The sequence below is a fragment of the Lithobates pipiens genome, unplaced genomic scaffold (genome assembly GCF_037356315.1).
Source record: "Lithobates pipiens isolate NorthernLeopardFrog02 unplaced genomic scaffold, aLitPip1_a1.2 Scaffold_8, whole genome shotgun sequence".
In the NCBI taxonomy this organism is placed as follows: domain Eukaryota; kingdom Metazoa; phylum Chordata; class Amphibia; order Anura; family Ranidae; genus Lithobates; species Lithobates pipiens.
Window position 1 is genome coordinate 609,414,273 of NW_027507903.1, and position 16,061 is coordinate 609,430,333.

General features: G+C 53.0%; 35 non-coding genes across 35 annotated transcripts; 18 read left to right on the top strand and 17 right to left on the bottom strand.

Moving 5' to 3' along the window:
- Positions 1-1,358: 1,358 nt before the first annotated feature.
- On the bottom strand, positions 1,359-1,432 carry TRNAI-AAU (transfer RNA isoleucine (anticodon AAU)). Its single transcript has one exon. It is a non-coding gene; the product is annotated as a tRNA-Ile (tRNA).
- A 126-nt stretch (positions 1,433-1,558) lies between these two features.
- Positions 1,559-1,630, top strand: TRNAW-CCA (transfer RNA tryptophan (anticodon CCA)). The gene has a single exon. It is a non-coding gene; the product is annotated as a tRNA-Trp (tRNA).
- Positions 1,631-2,194: 564 nt separating this feature from the next.
- TRNAI-AAU (transfer RNA isoleucine (anticodon AAU)) lies at positions 2,195-2,268 on the bottom strand. Its single transcript has one exon. It is a non-coding gene; the product is annotated as a tRNA-Ile (tRNA).
- Positions 2,269-2,394: 126 nt separating this feature from the next.
- On the top strand, positions 2,395-2,466 carry TRNAW-CCA (transfer RNA tryptophan (anticodon CCA)). Its single transcript has one exon. It is a non-coding gene; the product is annotated as a tRNA-Trp (tRNA).
- Positions 2,467-3,030: 564 nt separating this feature from the next.
- Positions 3,031-3,104, bottom strand: TRNAI-AAU (transfer RNA isoleucine (anticodon AAU)). The gene has a single exon. It is a non-coding gene; the product is annotated as a tRNA-Ile (tRNA).
- A 126-nt stretch (positions 3,105-3,230) lies between these two features.
- On the top strand, positions 3,231-3,302 carry TRNAW-CCA (transfer RNA tryptophan (anticodon CCA)). The gene has a single exon. It is a non-coding gene; the product is annotated as a tRNA-Trp (tRNA).
- A 564-nt stretch (positions 3,303-3,866) lies between these two features.
- TRNAI-AAU (transfer RNA isoleucine (anticodon AAU)) lies at positions 3,867-3,940 on the bottom strand. The gene has a single exon. It is a non-coding gene; the product is annotated as a tRNA-Ile (tRNA).
- Positions 3,941-4,066: 126 nt separating this feature from the next.
- On the top strand, positions 4,067-4,138 carry TRNAW-CCA (transfer RNA tryptophan (anticodon CCA)). The gene has a single exon. It is a non-coding gene; the product is annotated as a tRNA-Trp (tRNA).
- A 564-nt stretch (positions 4,139-4,702) lies between these two features.
- TRNAI-AAU (transfer RNA isoleucine (anticodon AAU)) lies at positions 4,703-4,776 on the bottom strand. Its single transcript has one exon. It is a non-coding gene; the product is annotated as a tRNA-Ile (tRNA).
- A 126-nt stretch (positions 4,777-4,902) lies between these two features.
- On the top strand, positions 4,903-4,974 carry TRNAW-CCA (transfer RNA tryptophan (anticodon CCA)). Its single transcript has one exon. It is a non-coding gene; the product is annotated as a tRNA-Trp (tRNA).
- A 564-nt stretch (positions 4,975-5,538) lies between these two features.
- On the bottom strand, positions 5,539-5,612 carry TRNAI-AAU (transfer RNA isoleucine (anticodon AAU)). Its single transcript has one exon. It is a non-coding gene; the product is annotated as a tRNA-Ile (tRNA).
- A 126-nt stretch (positions 5,613-5,738) lies between these two features.
- TRNAW-CCA (transfer RNA tryptophan (anticodon CCA)) lies at positions 5,739-5,810 on the top strand. Its single transcript has one exon. It is a non-coding gene; the product is annotated as a tRNA-Trp (tRNA).
- Positions 5,811-6,374: 564 nt separating this feature from the next.
- TRNAI-AAU (transfer RNA isoleucine (anticodon AAU)) lies at positions 6,375-6,448 on the bottom strand. The gene has a single exon. It is a non-coding gene; the product is annotated as a tRNA-Ile (tRNA).
- A 126-nt stretch (positions 6,449-6,574) lies between these two features.
- TRNAW-CCA (transfer RNA tryptophan (anticodon CCA)) lies at positions 6,575-6,646 on the top strand. Its single transcript has one exon. It is a non-coding gene; the product is annotated as a tRNA-Trp (tRNA).
- Positions 6,647-7,210: 564 nt separating this feature from the next.
- TRNAI-AAU (transfer RNA isoleucine (anticodon AAU)) lies at positions 7,211-7,284 on the bottom strand. The gene has a single exon. It is a non-coding gene; the product is annotated as a tRNA-Ile (tRNA).
- A 126-nt stretch (positions 7,285-7,410) lies between these two features.
- TRNAW-CCA (transfer RNA tryptophan (anticodon CCA)) lies at positions 7,411-7,482 on the top strand. Its single transcript has one exon. It is a non-coding gene; the product is annotated as a tRNA-Trp (tRNA).
- Positions 7,483-8,046: 564 nt separating this feature from the next.
- TRNAI-AAU (transfer RNA isoleucine (anticodon AAU)) lies at positions 8,047-8,120 on the bottom strand. Its single transcript has one exon. It is a non-coding gene; the product is annotated as a tRNA-Ile (tRNA).
- Positions 8,121-8,246: 126 nt separating this feature from the next.
- On the top strand, positions 8,247-8,318 carry TRNAW-CCA (transfer RNA tryptophan (anticodon CCA)). Its single transcript has one exon. It is a non-coding gene; the product is annotated as a tRNA-Trp (tRNA).
- A 564-nt stretch (positions 8,319-8,882) lies between these two features.
- On the bottom strand, positions 8,883-8,956 carry TRNAI-AAU (transfer RNA isoleucine (anticodon AAU)). The gene has a single exon. It is a non-coding gene; the product is annotated as a tRNA-Ile (tRNA).
- Positions 8,957-9,082: 126 nt separating this feature from the next.
- On the top strand, positions 9,083-9,154 carry TRNAW-CCA (transfer RNA tryptophan (anticodon CCA)). The gene has a single exon. It is a non-coding gene; the product is annotated as a tRNA-Trp (tRNA).
- A 564-nt stretch (positions 9,155-9,718) lies between these two features.
- TRNAI-AAU (transfer RNA isoleucine (anticodon AAU)) lies at positions 9,719-9,792 on the bottom strand. Its single transcript has one exon. It is a non-coding gene; the product is annotated as a tRNA-Ile (tRNA).
- Positions 9,793-9,918: 126 nt separating this feature from the next.
- Positions 9,919-9,990, top strand: TRNAW-CCA (transfer RNA tryptophan (anticodon CCA)). Its single transcript has one exon. It is a non-coding gene; the product is annotated as a tRNA-Trp (tRNA).
- A 564-nt stretch (positions 9,991-10,554) lies between these two features.
- Positions 10,555-10,628, bottom strand: TRNAI-AAU (transfer RNA isoleucine (anticodon AAU)). The gene has a single exon. It is a non-coding gene; the product is annotated as a tRNA-Ile (tRNA).
- Positions 10,629-10,754: 126 nt separating this feature from the next.
- On the top strand, positions 10,755-10,826 carry TRNAW-CCA (transfer RNA tryptophan (anticodon CCA)). The gene has a single exon. It is a non-coding gene; the product is annotated as a tRNA-Trp (tRNA).
- Positions 10,827-11,390: 564 nt separating this feature from the next.
- TRNAI-AAU (transfer RNA isoleucine (anticodon AAU)) lies at positions 11,391-11,464 on the bottom strand. Its single transcript has one exon. It is a non-coding gene; the product is annotated as a tRNA-Ile (tRNA).
- A 126-nt stretch (positions 11,465-11,590) lies between these two features.
- Positions 11,591-11,662, top strand: TRNAW-CCA (transfer RNA tryptophan (anticodon CCA)). Its single transcript has one exon. It is a non-coding gene; the product is annotated as a tRNA-Trp (tRNA).
- A 564-nt stretch (positions 11,663-12,226) lies between these two features.
- TRNAI-AAU (transfer RNA isoleucine (anticodon AAU)) lies at positions 12,227-12,300 on the bottom strand. Its single transcript has one exon. It is a non-coding gene; the product is annotated as a tRNA-Ile (tRNA).
- Positions 12,301-12,426: 126 nt separating this feature from the next.
- Positions 12,427-12,498, top strand: TRNAW-CCA (transfer RNA tryptophan (anticodon CCA)). The gene has a single exon. It is a non-coding gene; the product is annotated as a tRNA-Trp (tRNA).
- A 564-nt stretch (positions 12,499-13,062) lies between these two features.
- Positions 13,063-13,136, bottom strand: TRNAI-AAU (transfer RNA isoleucine (anticodon AAU)). Its single transcript has one exon. It is a non-coding gene; the product is annotated as a tRNA-Ile (tRNA).
- Positions 13,137-13,262: 126 nt separating this feature from the next.
- TRNAW-CCA (transfer RNA tryptophan (anticodon CCA)) lies at positions 13,263-13,334 on the top strand. The gene has a single exon. It is a non-coding gene; the product is annotated as a tRNA-Trp (tRNA).
- Positions 13,335-13,898: 564 nt separating this feature from the next.
- Positions 13,899-13,972, bottom strand: TRNAI-AAU (transfer RNA isoleucine (anticodon AAU)). Its single transcript has one exon. It is a non-coding gene; the product is annotated as a tRNA-Ile (tRNA).
- Positions 13,973-14,098: 126 nt separating this feature from the next.
- On the top strand, positions 14,099-14,170 carry TRNAW-CCA (transfer RNA tryptophan (anticodon CCA)). Its single transcript has one exon. It is a non-coding gene; the product is annotated as a tRNA-Trp (tRNA).
- A 751-nt stretch (positions 14,171-14,921) lies between these two features.
- TRNAW-CCA (transfer RNA tryptophan (anticodon CCA)) lies at positions 14,922-14,993 on the top strand. Its single transcript has one exon. It is a non-coding gene; the product is annotated as a tRNA-Trp (tRNA).
- A 564-nt stretch (positions 14,994-15,557) lies between these two features.
- On the bottom strand, positions 15,558-15,631 carry TRNAI-AAU (transfer RNA isoleucine (anticodon AAU)). Its single transcript has one exon. It is a non-coding gene; the product is annotated as a tRNA-Ile (tRNA).
- A 126-nt stretch (positions 15,632-15,757) lies between these two features.
- Positions 15,758-15,829, top strand: TRNAW-CCA (transfer RNA tryptophan (anticodon CCA)). The gene has a single exon. It is a non-coding gene; the product is annotated as a tRNA-Trp (tRNA).
- Positions 15,830-16,061: the final 232 nt, after the last annotated feature.

The following is a 16,061-nucleotide window of genomic DNA, read 5'->3' on the forward strand; positions in this document are numbered from 1 at the left end:
CCCTCCGCGTTGTCCCATCATTCCATTCCGGCTCCCACCCACGCAGGCTCCCGATCACCCTCAGAAGGCTGGGTGAACAGCCAAACCTAAAGAGCATGTGCCGTAGGCCTGGAAGAAGCTCCACTCCTGGGCTCATAGCATTGGGTGGAGGGTTGCAAAGCCTCAAATTAATAAGAATCAAGCATGTAAAACCTGCAAGGGTCAGAAGGTGCTTTGCAAGGCGTTATGGGTTGTTTTTCTTTCCCGAAGAATACATGTCTTACCTCGGGTTCTAACATAAGCGTGCAGAGAGGCTCCAGGGCTTGTGGCGTCAGCTAACTTTTTGTTTTCCCACAATCTTTAGCAGATATGGTTCTGGATCTTGGAGCCTTGAGGTGTTGTGGGACATAATTAAGCTGGGACATAATTAAGCTGCGCCACTAGCGAAATAGGCATCTTTGCTATCCGTTGAGTAGGTTAAAGAAAACTAGGCCAAGCGCCGACGGCCATAGGAATCCACCGCGGTTGGAATAAAAGGGCAATGGCCCGTACGGGGATCGAACCCACGACCTTGGCGTTATTAGCACCACGCTCTAACCAACTGAGCTAACCGGCCGAAACTTGCATAGGGAGAGCCGGCCAAAGCTGGCACAGGGCTATCAGGGCAACCAGGTCAATCTGTGGGCAACCGCTGAAGAATTGACGCCGGAGTAGCCTAAAGCTTTCCAGAGCCACCACAGCTGACCTCGTGGCGCAACGGTAGCGCGTCTGACTCCAGATCAGAAGGTTGCGTGTTCAAATCACGTCGGGGGTCATGTTGGTTTTCATCGTCACCCACCCAAGCCAGGCTCCTCTGGCCCCTCCGCGTTGTCCCATCATTCCATTCCGGCTCCCACCCACGCAGGCTCCCGATCACCCTCAGAAGGCTGGGTGAACAGCCAAACCTAAAGAGCATGTGCCGTAGGCCTGGAAGAAGCTCCACTCCTGGGCTCATAGCATTGGGTGGAGGGTTGCAAAGCCTCAAATTAATAAGAATCAAGCATGTAAAACCTGCAAGGGTCAGAAGGTGCTTTGCAAGGCGTTATGGGTTGTTTTTCTTTCCCGAAGAATACATGTCTTACCTCGGGTTCTAACATAAGCGTGCAGAGAGGCTCCAGGGCTTGTGGCGTCAGCTAACTTTTTGTTTTCCCACAATCTTTAGCAGATATGGTTCTGGATCTTGGAGCCTTGAGGTGTTGTGGGACATAATTAAGCTGGGACATAATTAAGCTGCGCCACTAGCGAAATAGGCATCTTTGCTATCCGTTGAGTAGGTTAAAGAAAACTAGGCCAAGCGCCGACGGCCATAGGAATCCACCGCGGTTGGAATAAAAGGGCAATGGCCCGTACGGGGATCGAACCCGCGACCTTGGCGTTATTAGCACCACGCTCTAACCAACTGAGCTAACCGGCCGAAACTTGCATAGGGAGAGCCGGCCAAAGCTGGCACAGGGCTATCAGGGCAACCAGGTCAATCTGTGGGCAACCGCTGAAGAATTGACGCCGGAGTAGCCTAAAGCTTTCCAGAGCCACCACAGCTGACCTCGTGGCGCAACGGTAGCGCGTCTGACTCCAGATCAGAAGGTTGCGTGTTCAAATCACGTCGGGGTCATGTTGGTTTTCATCGTCACCCACCCAAGCCAGGCTCCTCTGGCCCCTCCGCGTTGTCCCATCATTCCATTCCGGCTCCCACCCACGCAGGCTCCCGATCACCCTCAGAAGGCTGGGTGAACAGCCAAACCTAAAGAGCATGTGCCGTAGGCCTGGAAGAAGCTCCACTCCTGGGCTCATAGCATTGGGTGGAGGGTTGCAAAGCCTCAAATTAATAAGAATCAAGCATGTAAAACCTGCAAGGGTCAGAAGGTGCTTTGCAAGGCGTTATGGGTTGTTTTTCTTTCCCGAAGAATACATGTCTTACCTCGGGTTCTAACATAAGCGTGCAGAGAGGCTCCAGGGCTTGTGGCGTCAGCTAACTTTTTGTTTTCCCACAATCTTTAGCAGATATGGTTCTGGATCTTGGAGCCTTGAGGTGTTGTGGGACATAATTAAGCTGGGACATAATTAAGCTGCGCCACTAGCGAAATAGGCATCTTTGCTATCCGTTGAGTAGGTTAAAGAAAACTAGGCCAAGCGCCGACGGCCATAGGAATCCACCGCGGTTGGAATAAAAGGGCAATGGCCCGTACGGGGATCGAACCCGCGACCTTGGCGTTATTAGCACCACGCTCTAACCAACTGAGCTAACCGGCCGAAACTTGCATAGGGAGAGCCGGCCAAAGCTGGCACAGGGCTATCAGGGCAACCAGGTCAATCTGTGGGCAACCGCTGAAGAATTGACGCCGGAGTAGCCTAAAGCTTTCCAGAGCCACCACAGCTGACCTCGTGGCGCAACGGTAGCGCGTCTGACTCCAGATCAGAAGGTTGCGTGTTCAAATCACGTCGGGGTCATGTTGGTTTTCATCGTCACCCACCCAAGCCAGGCTCCTCTGGCCCCTCCGCGTTGTCCCATCATTCCATTCCGGCTCCCACCCACGCAGGCTCCCGATCACCCTCAGAAGGCTGGGTGAACAGCCAAACCTAAAGAGCATGTGCCGTAGGCCTGGAAGAAGCTCCACTCCTGGGCTCATAGCATTGGGTGGAGGGTTGCAAAGCCTCAAATTAATAAGAATCAAGCATGTAAAACCTGCAAGGGTCAGAAGGTGCTTTGCAAGGCGTTATGGGTTGTTTTTCTTTCCCGAAGAATACATGTCTTACCTCGGGTTCTAACATAAGCGTGCAGAGAGGCTCCAGGGCTTGTGGCGTCAGCTAACTTTTTGTTTTCCCACAATCTTTAGCAGATATGGTTCTGGATCTTGGAGCCTTGAGGTGTTGTGGGACATAATTAAGCTGGGACATAATTAAGCTGCGCCACTAGCGAAATAGGCATCTTTGCTATCCGTTGAGTAGGTTAAAGAAAACTAGGCCAAGCGCCGACGGCCATAGGAATCCACCGCGGTTGGAATAAAAGGGCAATGGCCCGTACGGGGATCGAACCCGCGACCTTGGCGTTATTAGCACCACGCTCTAACCAACTGAGCTAACCGGCCGAAACTTGCATAGGGAGAGCCGGCCAAAGCTGGCACAGGGCTATCAGGGCAACCAGGTCAATCTGTGGGCAACCGCTGAAGAATTGACGCCGGAGTAGCCTAAAGCTTTCCAGAGCCACCACAGCTGACCTCGTGGCGCAACGGTAGCGCGTCTGACTCCAGATCAGAAGGTTGCGTGTTCAAATCACGTCGGGGTCATGTTGGTTTTCATCGTCACCCACCCAAGCCAGGCTCCTCTGGCCCCTCCGCGTTGTCCCATCATTCCATTCCGGCTCCCACCCACGCAGGCTCCCGATCACCCTCAGAAGGCTGGGTGAACAGCCAAACCTAAAGAGCATGTGCCGTAGGCCTGGAAGAAGCTCCACTCCTGGGCTCATAGCATTGGGTGGAGGGTTGCAAAGCCTCAAATTAATAAGAATCAAGCATGTAAAACCTGCAAGGGTCAGAAGGTGCTTTGCAAGGCGTTATGGGTTGTTTTTCTTTCCCGAAGAATACATGTCTTACCTCGGGTTCTAACATAAGCGTGCAGAGAGGCTCCAGGGCTTGTGGCGTCAGCTAACTTTTTGTTTTCCCACAATCTTTAGCAGATATGGTTCTGGATCTTGGAGCCTTGAGGTGTTGTGGGACATAATTAAGCTGGGACATAATTAAGCTGCGCCACTAGCGAAATAGGCATCTTTGCTATCCGTTGAGTAGGTTAAAGAAAACTAGGCCAAGCGCCGACGGCCATAGGAATCCACCGCGGTTGGAATAAAAGGGCAATGGCCCGTACGGGGATCGAACCCGCGACCTTGGCGTTATTAGCACCACGCTCTAACCAACTGAGCTAACCGGCCGAAACTCGCATAGGGAGAGCCGGCCAAAGCTGGCACAGGGCTATCAGGGCAACCAGGTCAATCTGTGGGCAACCGCTGAAGAATTGACGCCGGAGTAGCCTAAAGCTTTCCAGAGCCACCACAGCTGACCTCGTGGCGCAACGGTAGCGCGTCTGACTCCAGATCAGAAGGTTGCGTGTTCAAATCACGTCGGGGTCATGTTGGTTTTCATCGTCACCCACCCAAGCCAGGCTCCTCTGGCCCCTCCGCGTTGTCCCATCATTCCATTCCGGCTCCCACCCACGCAGGCTCCCGATCACCCTCAGAAGGCTGGGTGAACAGCCAAACCTAAAGAGCATGTGCCGTAGGCCTGGAAGAAGCTCCACTCCTGGGCTCATAGCATTGGGTGGAGGGTTGCAAAGCCTCAAATTAATAAGAATCAAGCATGTAAAACCTGCAAGGGTCAGAAGGTGCTTTGCAAGGCGTTATGGGTTGTTTTTCTTTCCCGAAGAATACATGTCTTACCTCGGGTTCTAACATAAGCGTGCAGAGAGGCTCCAGGGCTTGTGGCGTCAGCTAACTTTTTGTTTTCCCACAATCTTTAGCAGATATGGTTCTGGATCTTGGAGCCTTGAGGTGTTGTGGGACATAATTAAGCTGGGACATAATTAAGCTGCGCCACTAGCGAAATAGGCATCTTTGCTATCCGTTGAGTAGGTTAAAGAAAACTAGGCCAAGCGCCGACGGCCATAGGAATCCACCGCGGTTGGAATAAAAGGGCAATGGCCCGTACGGGGATCGAACCCGCGACCTTGGCGTTATTAGCACCACGCTCTAACCAACTGAGCTAACCGGCCGAAACTTGCATAGGGAGAGCCGGCCAAAGCTGGCACAGGGCTATCAGGGCAACCAGGTCAATCTGTGGGCAACCGCTGAAGAATTGACGCCGGAGTAGCCTAAAGCTTTCCAGAGCCACCACAGCTGACCTCGTGGCGCAACGGTAGCGCGTCTGACTCCAGATCAGAAGGTTGCGTGTTCAAATCACGTCGGGGTCATGTTGGTTTTCATCGTCACCCACCCAAGCCAGGCTCCTCTGGCCCCTCCGCGTTGTCCCATCATTCCATTCCGGCTCCCACCCACGCAGGCTCCCGATCACCCTCAGAAGGCTGGGTGAACAGCCAAACCTAAAGAGCATGTGCCGTAGGCCTGGAAGAAGCTCCACTCCTGGGCTCATAGCATTGGGTGGAGGGTTGCAAAGCCTCAAATTAATAAGAATCAAGCATGTAAAACCTGCAAGGGTCAGAAGGTGCTTTGCAAGGCGTTATGGGTTGTTTTTCTTTCCCGAAGAATACATGTCTTACCTCGGGTTCTAACATAAGCGTGCAGAGAGGCTCCAGGGCTTGTGGCGTCAGCTAACTTTTTGTTTTCCCACAATCTTTAGCAGATATGGTTCTGGATCTTGGAGCCTTGAGGTGTTGTGGGACATAATTAAGCTGGGACATAATTAAGCTGCGCCACTAGCGAAATAGGCATCTTTGCTATCCGTTGAGTAGGTTAAAGAAAACTAGGCCAAGCGCCGACGGCCATAGGAATCCACCGCGGTTGGAATAAAAGGGCAATGGCCCGTACGGGGATCGAACCCGCGACCTTGGCGTTATTAGCACCACGCTCTAACCAACTGAGCTAACCGGCCGAAACTTGCATAGGGAGAGCCGGCCAAAGCTGGCACAGGGCTATCAGGGCAACCAGGTCAATCTGTGGGCAACCGCTGAAGAATTGACGCCGGAGTAGCCTAAAGCTTTCCAGAGCCACCACAGCTGACCTCGTGGCGCAACGGTAGCGCGTCTGACTCCAGATCAGAAGGTTGCGTGTTCAAATCACGTCGGGGTCATGTTGGTTTTCATCGTCACCCACCCAAGCCAGGCTCCTCTGGCCCCTCCGCGTTGTCCCATCATTCCATTCCGGCTCCCACCCACGCAGGCTCCCGATCACCCTCAGAAGGCTGGGTGAACAGCCAAACCTAAAGAGCATGTGCCGTAGGCCTGGAAGAAGCTCCACTCCTGGGCTCATAGCATTGGGTGGAGGGTTGCAAAGCCTCAAATTAATAAGAATCAAGCATGTAAAACCTGCAAGGGTCAGAAGGTGCTTTGCAAGGCGTTATGGGTTGTTTTTCTTTCCCGAAGAATACATGTCTTACCTCGGGTTCTAACATAAGCGTGCAGAGAGGCTCCAGGGCTTGTGGCGTCAGCTAACTTTTTGTTTTCCCACAATCTTTAGCAGATATGGTTCTGGATCTTGGAGCCTTGAGGTGTTGTGGGACATAATTAAGCTGGGACATAATTAAGCTGCGCCACTAGCGAAATAGGCATCTTTGCTATCCGTTGAGTAGGTTAAAGAAAACTAGGCCAAGCGCCGACGGCCATAGGAATCCACCGCGGTTGGAATAAAAGGGCAATGGCCCGTACGGGGATCGAACCCGCGACCTTGGCGTTATTAGCACCACGCTCTAACCAACTGAGCTAACCGGCCGAAACTTGCATAGGGAGAGCCGGCCAAAGCTGGCACAGGGCTATCAGGGCAACCAGGTCAATCTGTGGGCAACCGCTGAAGAATTGACACCGGAGTAGCCTAAAGCTTTCCAGAGCCACCACAGCTGACCTCGTGGCGCAACGGTAGCGCGTCTGACTCCAGATCAGAAGGTTGCGTGTTCAAATCACGTCGGGGTCATGTTGGTTTTCATCGTCACCCACCCAAGCCAGGCTCCTCTGGCCCCTCCGCGTTGTCCCATCATTCCATTCCGGCTCCCACCCACGCAGGCTCCCGATCACCCTCAGAAGGCTGGGTGAACAGCCAAACCTAAAGAGCATGTGCCGTAGGCCTGGAAGAAGCTCCACTCCTGGGCTCATAGCATTGGGTGGAGGGTTGCAAAGCCTCAAATTAATAAGAATCAAGCATGTAAAACCTGCAAGGGTCAGAAGGTGCTTTGCAAGGCGTTATGGGTTGTTTTTCTTTCCCGAAGAATACATGTCTTACCTCGGGTTCTAACATAAGCGTGCAGAGAGGCTCCAGGGCTTGTGGCGTCAGCTAACTTTTTGTTTTCCCACAATCTTTAGCAGATATGGTTCTGGATCTTGGAGCCTTGAGGTGTTGTGGGACATAATTAAGCTGGGACATAATTAAGCTGCGCCACTAGCGAAATAGGCATCTTTGCTATCCGTTGAGTAGGTTAAAGAAAACTAGGCCAAGCGCCGACGGCCATAGGAATCCACCGCGGTTGGAATAAAAGGGCAATGGCCCGTACGGGGATCGAACCCGCGACCTTGGCGTTATTAGCACCACGCTCTAACCAACTGAGCTAACCGGCCGAAACTTGCATAGGGAGAGCCGGCCAAAGCTGGCACAGGGCTATCAGGGCAACCAGGTCAATCTGTGGGCAACCGCTGAAGAATTGACGCCGGAGTAGCCTAAAGCTTTCCAGAGCCACCACAGCTGACCTCGTGGCGCAACGGTAGCGCGTCTGACTCCAGATCAGAAGGTTGCGTGTTCAAATCACGTCGGGGTCATGTTGGTTTTCATCGTCACCCACCCAAGCCAGGCTCCTCTGGCCCCTCCGCGTTGTCCCATCATTCCATTCCGGCTCCCACCCACGCAGGCTCCCGATCACCCTCAGAAGGCTGGGTGAACAGCCAAACCTAAAGAGCATGTGCCGTAGGCCTGGAAGAAGCTCCACTCCTGGGCTCATAGCATTGGGTGGAGGGTTGCAAAGCCTCAAATTAATAAGAATCAAGCATGTAAAACCTGCAAGGGTCAGAAGGTGCTTTGCAAGGCGTTATGGGTTATTTTTCTTTCCCGAAGAATACATGTCTTACCTCGGGTTCTAACATAAGCGTGCAGAGAGGCTCCAGGGCTTGTGGCGTCAGCTAACTTTTTGTTTTCCCACAATCTTTAGCAGATATGGTTCTGGATCTTGGAGCCTTGAGGTGTTGTGGGACATAATTAAGCTGGGACATAATTAAGCTGCGCCACTAGCGAAATAGGCATCTTTGCTATCCGTTGAGTAGGTTAAAGAAAACTAGGCCAAGCGCCGACGGCCATAGGAATCCACCGCGGTTGGAATAAAAGGGCAATGGCCCGTACGGGGATCGAACCCGCGACCTTGGCGTTATTAGCACCACGCTCTAACCAACTGAGCTAACCGGCCGAAACTTGCATAGGGAGAGCCGGCCAAAGCTGGCACAGGGCTATCAGGGCAACCAGGTCAATCTGTGGGCAACCGCTGAAGAATTGACGCCGGAGTAGCCTAAAGCTTTCCAGAGCCACCACAGCTGACCTCGTGGCGCAACGGTAGCGCGTCTGACTCCAGATCAGAAGGTTGCGTGTTCAAATCACGTCGGGGTCATGTTGGTTTTCATCGTCACCCACCCAAGCCAGGCTCCTCTGGCCCCTCCGCGTTGTCCCATCATTCCATTCCGGCTCCCACCCACGCAGGCTCCCGATCACCCTCAGAAGGCTGGGTGAACAGCCAAACCTAAAGAGCATGTGCCGTAGGCCTGGAAGAAGCTCCACTCCTGGGCTCATAGCATTGGGTGGAGGGTTGCAAAGCCTCAAATTAATAAGAATCAAGCATGTAAAACCTGCAAGGGTCAGAAGGTGCTTTGCAAGGCGTTATGGGTTGTTTTTCTTTCCCGAAGAATACATGTCTTACCTCGGGTTCTAACATAAGCGTGCAGAGAGGCTCCAGGGCTTGTGGCGTCAGCTAACTTTTTGTTTTCCCACAATCTTTAGCAGATATGGTTCTGGATCTTGGAGCCTTGAGGTGTTGTGGGACATAATTAAGCTGGGACATAATTAAGCTGCGCCACTAGCGAAATAGGCATCTTTGCTATCCGTTGAGTAGGTTAAAGAAAACTAGGCCAAGCGCCGACGGCCATAGGAATCCACCGCGGTTGGAATAAAAGGGCAATGGCCCGTACGGGGATCGAACCCGCGACCTTGGCGTTATTAGCACCACGCTCTAACCAACTGAGCTAACCGGCCGAAACTTGCATAGGGAGAGCCGGCCAAAGCTGGCACAGGGCTATCAGGGCAACCAGGTCAATCTGTGGGCAACCGCTGAAGAATTGACGCCGGAGTAGCCTAAAGCTTTCCAGAGCCACCACAGCTGACCTCGTGGCGCAACGGTAGCGCGTCTGACTCCAGATCAGAAGGTTGCGTGTTCAAATCACGTCGGGGTCATGTTGGTTTTCATCGTCACCCACCCAAGCCAGGCTCCTCTGGCCCCTCCGCGTTGTCCCATCATTCCATTCCGGCTCCCACCCACGCAGGCTCCCGATCACCCTCAGAAGGCTGGGTGAACAGCCAAACCTAAAGAGCATGTGCCGTAGGCCTGGAAGAAGCTCCACTCCTGGGCTCATAGCATTGGGTGGAGGGTTGCAAAGCCTCAAATTAATAAGAATCAAGCATGTAAAACCTGCAAGGGTCAGAAGGTGCTTTGCAAGGCGTTATGGGTTGTTTTTCTTTCCCGAAGAATACATGTCTTACCTCGGGTTCTAACATAAGCGTGCAGAGAGGCTCCAGGGCTTGTGGCGTCAGCTAACTTTTTGTTTTCCCACAATCTTTAGCAGATATGGTTCTGGATCTTGGAGCCTTGAGGTGTTGTGGGACATAATTAAGCTGGGACATAATTAAGCTGCGCCACTAGCGAAATAGGCATCTTTGCTATCCGTTGAGTAGGTTAAAGAAAACTAGGCCAAGCGCCGACGGCCATAGGAATCCACCGCGGTTGGAATAAAAGGGCAATGGCCCGTACGGGGATCGAACCCGCGACCTTGGCGTTATTAGCACCACGCTCTAACCAACTGAGCTAACCGGCCGAAACTTGCATAGGGAGAGCCGGCCAAAGCTGGCACAGGGCTATCAGGGCAACCAGGTCAATCTGTGGGCAACCGCTGAAGAATTGACGCCGGAGTAGCCTAAAGCTTTCCAGAGCCACCACAGCTGACCTCGTGGCGCAACGGTAGCGCGTCTGACTCCAGATCAGAAGGTTGCGTGTTCAAATCACGTCGGGGTCATGTTGGTTTTCATCGTCACCCACCCAAGCCAGGCTCCTCTGGCCCCTCCGCGTTGTCCCATCATTCCATTCCGGCTCCCACCCACGCAGGCTCCCGATCACCCTCAGAAGGCTGGGTGAACAGCCAAACCTAAAGAGCATGTGCCGTAGGCCTGGAAGAAGCTCCACTCCTGGGCTCATAGCATTGGGTGGAGGGTTGCAAAGCCTCAAATTAATAAGAATCAAGCATGTAAAACCTGCAAGGGTCAGAAGGTGCTTTGCAAGGCGTTATGGGTTGTTTTTCTTTCCCGAAGAATACATGTCTTACCTCGGGTTCTAACATAAGCGTGCAGAGAGGCTCCAGGGCTTGTGGCGTCAGCTAACTTTTTGTTTTCCCACAATCTTTAGCAGATATGGTTCTGGATCTTGGAGCCTTGAGGTGTTGTGGGACATAATTAAGCTGGGACATAATTAAGCTGCGCCACTAGCGAAATAGGCATCTTTGCTATCCGTTGAGTAGGTTAAAGAAAACTAGGCCAAGCGCCGACGGCCATAGGAATCCACCGCGGTTGGAATAAAAGGGCAATGGCCCGTACGGGGATCGAACCCGCGACCTTGGCGTTATTAGCACCACGCTCTAACCAACTGAGCTAACCGGCCGAAACTTGCATAGGGAGAGCCGGCCAAAGCTGGCACAGGGCTATCAGGGCAACCAGGTCAATCTGTGGGCAACCGCTGAAGAATTGACGCCGGAGTAGCCTAAAGCTTTCCAGAGCCACCACAGCTGACCTCGTGGCGCAACGGTAGCGCGTCTGACTCCAGATCAGAAGGTTGCGTGTTCAAATCACGTCGGGGTCATGTTGGTTTTCATCGTCACCCACCCAAGCCAGGCTCCTCTGGCCCCTCCGCGTTGTCCCATCATTCCATTCCGGCTCCCACCCACGCAGGCTCCCGATCACCCTCAGAAGGCTGGGTGAACAGCCAAACCTAAAGAGCATGTGCCGTAGGCCTGGAAGAAGCTCCACTCCTGGGCTCATAGCATTGGGTGGAGGGTTGCAAAGCCTCAAATTAATAAGAATCAAGCATGTAAAACCTGCAAGGGTCAGAAGGTGCTTTGCAAGGCGTTATGGGTTGTTTTTCTTTCCCGAAGAATACATGTCTTACCTCGGGTTCTAACATAAGCGTGCAGAGAGGCTCCAGGGCTTGTGGCGTCAGCTAACTTTTTGTTTTCCCACAATCTTTAGCAGATATGGTTCTGGATCTTGGAGCCTTGAGGTGTTGTGGGACATAATTAAGCTGGGACATAATTAAGCTGCGCCACTAGCGAAATAGGCATCTTTGCTATCCGTTGAGTAGGTTAAAGAAAACTAGGCCAAGCGCCGACGGCCATAGGAATCCACCGCGGTTGGAATAAAAGGGCAATGGCCCGTACGGGGATCGAACCCGCGACCTTGGCGTTATTAGCACCACGCTCTAACCAACTGAGCTAACCGGCCGAAACTTGCATAGGGAGAGCCGGCCAAAGCTGGCACAGGGCTATCAGGGCAACCAGGTCAATCTGTGGGCAACCGCTGAAGAATTGACGCCGGAGTAGCCTAAAGCTTTCCAGAGCCACCACAGCTGACCTCGTGGCGCAACGGTAGCGCGTCTGACTCCAGATCAGAAGGTTGCGTGTTCAAATCACGTCGGGGTCATGTTGGTTTTCATCGTCACCCACCCAAGCCAGGCTCCTCTGGCCCCTCCGCGTTGTCCCATCATTCCATTCCGGCTCCCACCCACGCAGGCTCCCGATCACCCTCAGAAGGCTGGGTGAACAGCCAAACCTAAAGAGCATGTGCCGTAGGCCTGGAAGAAGCTCCACTCCTGGGCTCATAGCATTGGGTGGAGGGTTGCAAAGCCTCAAATTAATAAGAATCAAGCATGTAAAACCTGCAAGGGTCAGAAGGTGCTTTGCAAGGCGTTATGGGTTGTTTTTCTTTCCCGAAGAATACATGTCTTACCTCGGGTTCTAACATAAGCGTGCAGAGAGGCTCCAGGGCTTGTGGCGTCAGCTAACTTTTTGTTTTCCCACAATCTTTAGCAGATATGGTTCTGGATCTTGGAGCCTTGAGGTGTTGTGGGACATAATTAAGCTGGGACATAATTAAGCTGCGCCACTAGCGAAATAGGCATCTTTGCTATCCGTTGAGTAGGTTAAAGAAAACTAGGCCAAGCGCCGACGGCCATAGGAATCCACCGCGGTTGGAATAAAAGGGCAATGGCCCGTACGGGGATCGAACCCGCGACCTTGGCGTTATTAGCACCACGCTCTAACCAACTGAGCTAACCGGCCGAAACTTGCATAGGGAGAGCCGGCCAAAGCTGGCACAGGGCTATCAGGGCAACCAGGTCAATCTGTGGGCAACCGCTGAAGAATTGACGCCGGAGTAGCCTAAAGCTTTCCAGAGCCACCACAGCTGACCTCGTGGCGCAACGGTAGCGCGTCTGACTCCAGATCAGAAGGTTGCGTGTTCAAATCACGTCGGGGTCATGTTGGTTTTCATCGTCACCCACCCAAGCCAGGCTCCTCTGGCCCCTCCGCGTTGTCCCATCATTCCATTCCGGCTCCCACCCACGCAGGCTCCCGATCACCCTCAGAAGGCTGGGTGAACAGCCAAACCTAAAGAGCATGTGCCGTAGGCCTGGAAGAAGCTCCACTCCTGGGCTCATAGCATTGGGTGGAGGGTTGCAAAGCCTCAAATTAATAAGAATCAAGCATGTAAAACCTGCAAGGGTCAGAAGGTGCTTTGCAAGGCGTTATGGGTTGTTTTTCTTTCCCGAAGAATACATGTCTTACCTCGGGTTCTAACATAAGCGTGCAGAGAGGCTCCAGGGCTTGTGGCGTCAGCTAACTTTTTGTTTTCCCACAATCTTTAGCAGATATGGTTCTGGATCTTGGAGCCTTGAGGTGTTGTGGGACATAATTAAGCTGGGACATAATTAAGCTGCGCCACTAGCGAAATAGGCATCTTTGCTATCCGTTGAGTAGGTTAAAGAAAACTAGGCCAAGCGCCGACGGCCATAGGAATCCACCGCGGTTGGAATAAAAGGGCAATGGCCCGTACGGGGATCGAACCCGCGACCTTGGCGTTATTAGCACCACGCTCTAACCAACTGAGCTAACCGGCCGAAACTTGCATAGGGAGAGCCGGCCAAAGCTGGCACAGGGCTATCAGGGCAACCAGGTCAATCTGTGGGCAACCGCTGAAGAATTGACGCCGGAGTAGCCTAAAGCTTTCCAGAGCCACCACAGCTGACCTTGTGGCGCAACGGTAGCGCGTCTGACTCCAGATCAGAAGGTTGCGTGTTCAAATCACGTCGGGGTCATGTTGGTTTTCATCGTCACCCACCCAAGCCAGGCTCCTCTGGCCCCTCCGCGTTGTCCCATCATTCCATTCCGGCTCCCACCCACGCAGGCTCCCGATCACCCTCAGAAGGCTGGGTGAACAGCCAAACCTAAAGAGCATGTGCCGTAGGCCTGGAAGAAGCTCCACTCCTGGGCTCATAGCATTGGGTGGAGGGTTGCAAAGCCTCAAATTAATAAGAATCAAGCATGTAAAACCTGCAAGGGTCAGAAGGTGCTTTGCAAGGCGTTATGGGTTGTTTTTCTTTCCCGAAGAATACATGTCTTACCTCGGGTTCTAACATAAGCGTGCAGAGAGGCTCCAGGGCTTGTGGCGTCAGCTAACTTTTTGTTTTCCCACAATCTTTAGCAGATATGGTTCTGGATCTTGGAGCCTTGAGGTGTTGTGGGACATAATTAAGCTGGGACATAATTAAGCTGCGCCACTAGCGAAATAGGCATCTTTGCTATCCGTTGAGTAGGTTAAAGAAAACTAGGCCAAGCGCCGACGGCCATAGGAATCCACCGCGGTTGGAATAAAAGGGCAATGGCCCGTACGGGGATCGAACCCGCGACCTTGGCGTTATTAGCACCACGCTCTAACCAACTGAGCTAACCGGCCGAAACTTGCATAGGGAGAGCCGGCCAAAGCTGGCACAGGGCTATCAGGGCAACCAGGTCAATCTGTGGGCAACCGCTGAAGAATTGACGCCGGAGTAGCCTAAAGCTTTCCAGAGCCACCACAGCTGACCTCGTGGCGCAACGGTAGCGCGTCTGACTCCAGATCAGAAGGTTGCGTGTTCAAATCACGTCGGGGTCATGTTGGTTTTCATCGTCACCCACCCAAGCCAGGCTCCTCTGGCCCCTCCGCGTTGTCCCATCATTCCATTCCGGCTCCCACCCACGCAGGCTCCCGTTCACCCTCAGAAGGCTGGGTGAACAGCCAAACCTAAAGAGCATGTGCCGTAGGCCTGGAAGAAGCTCCACTCCTGGGCTCATAGCATTGGGTGGAGGGTTGCAAAGCCTCAAATTAATAAGAATCAAGCATGTAAAACCTGCAAGGGTCAGAAGGTGCTTTGCAAGGCGTTATGGGTTGTTTTTCTTTCCCGAAGAATACATGTCTTACCTCGGGTTCTAACATAAGCGTGCAGAGAGGCTCCAGGGCTTGTGGCGTCAGCTAACTTTTTGTTTTCCCACAATCTTTAGCAGATATGGTTCTGGATCTTGGAGCCTTGAGGTGTTGTGGGACATAATTAAGCTGGGACATAATTAAGCTGCGCCACTAGCGAAATAGGCATCTTTGCTATCCGTTGAGTAGGTTAAAGAAAACTAGGCCAAGCGCCGACGGCCATAGGAATCCACCGCGGTTGGAATAAAAGGGCAAGGTCGAACCCGCGACCTTGGCGTTATTAGCACCACGCTCTAACCAACTGAGCTAACCGGCCGAAACTTGCATAGGGAGAGCCGGCCAAAGCTGGCACAGGGCTATCAGGGCAACCAGGTCAATCTGTGGGCAACCGCTGAAGAATTGACGCCGGAGTAGCCTAAAGCTTTCCAGAGCCACCACAGCTGACCTCGTGGCGCAACGGTAGCGCGTCTGACTCCAGATCAGAAGGTTGCGTGTTCAAATCACGTCGGGGTCATGTTGGTTTTCATCGTCACCCACCCAAGCCAGGCTCCTCTGGCCCCTCCGCGTTGTCCCATCATTCCATTCCGGCTCCCACCCACGCAGGCTCCCGATCACCCTCAGAAGGCTGGGTGAACAGCCAAACCTAAAGAGCATGTGCCGTAGGCCTGGAAGAAGCTCCACTCCTGGGCTCATAGCATTGGGTGGAGGGTTGCAAAGCCTCAAATTAATAAGAATCAAGCATGTAAAACCTGCAAGGGTCAGAAGGTGCTTTGCAAGGCGTTATGGGTTGTTTTTCTTTCCCGAAGAATACATGTCTTACCTCGGGTTCTAACATAAGCGTGCAGAGAGGCTCCAGGGCTTGTGGCGTCAGCTAACTTTTTGTTTTCCCACAATCTTTAGCAGATATGGTTCTGGATCTTGGAGCCTTGAGGTGTTGTGGGACATAATTAAGCTGGGACATAATTAAGCTGCGCCACTAGCGAAATAGGCATCTTTGCTATCCGTTGAGTAGGTTAAAGAAAACTAGGCCAAGCGCCGACGGCCATAGGAATCCACCGCGGTTGGAATAAAAGGGCAATGGCCCGTACGGGGATCGAACCCGCGACCTTGGCGTTATTAGCACCACGCTCTAACCAACTGAGCTAACCGGCCGAAACTTGCATAGGGAGAGCCGGCCAAAGCTGGCACAGGGCTATCAGGGCAACCAGGTCAATCTGTGGGCAACCGCTGAAGAATTGACGCCGGAGTAGCCTAAAGCTTTCCAGAGCCACCACAGCTGACCTCGTGGCGCAACGGTAGCGCGTCTGACTCCAGATCAGAAGGTTGCGTGTTCAAATCACGTCGGGGTCATGTTGGTTTTCATTGTCACCCACCCAAGCCAGGCTCCTCTGGCCCCTCCGCGTTGTCCCATCATTCCATTCCGGCTCCCACCCACGCAGGCTCCCGATCACCCTCAGAAGGCTGGGTGAACAGCCAAACCTAAAGAGCATGTGCCGTAGGCCTGGAAGAAGCTCCACTCCTGGGCTCATAGCATTGGGTGGAGGGTTGCAAAGCCTCAAATTAATAAGAATCAAGCATGTAA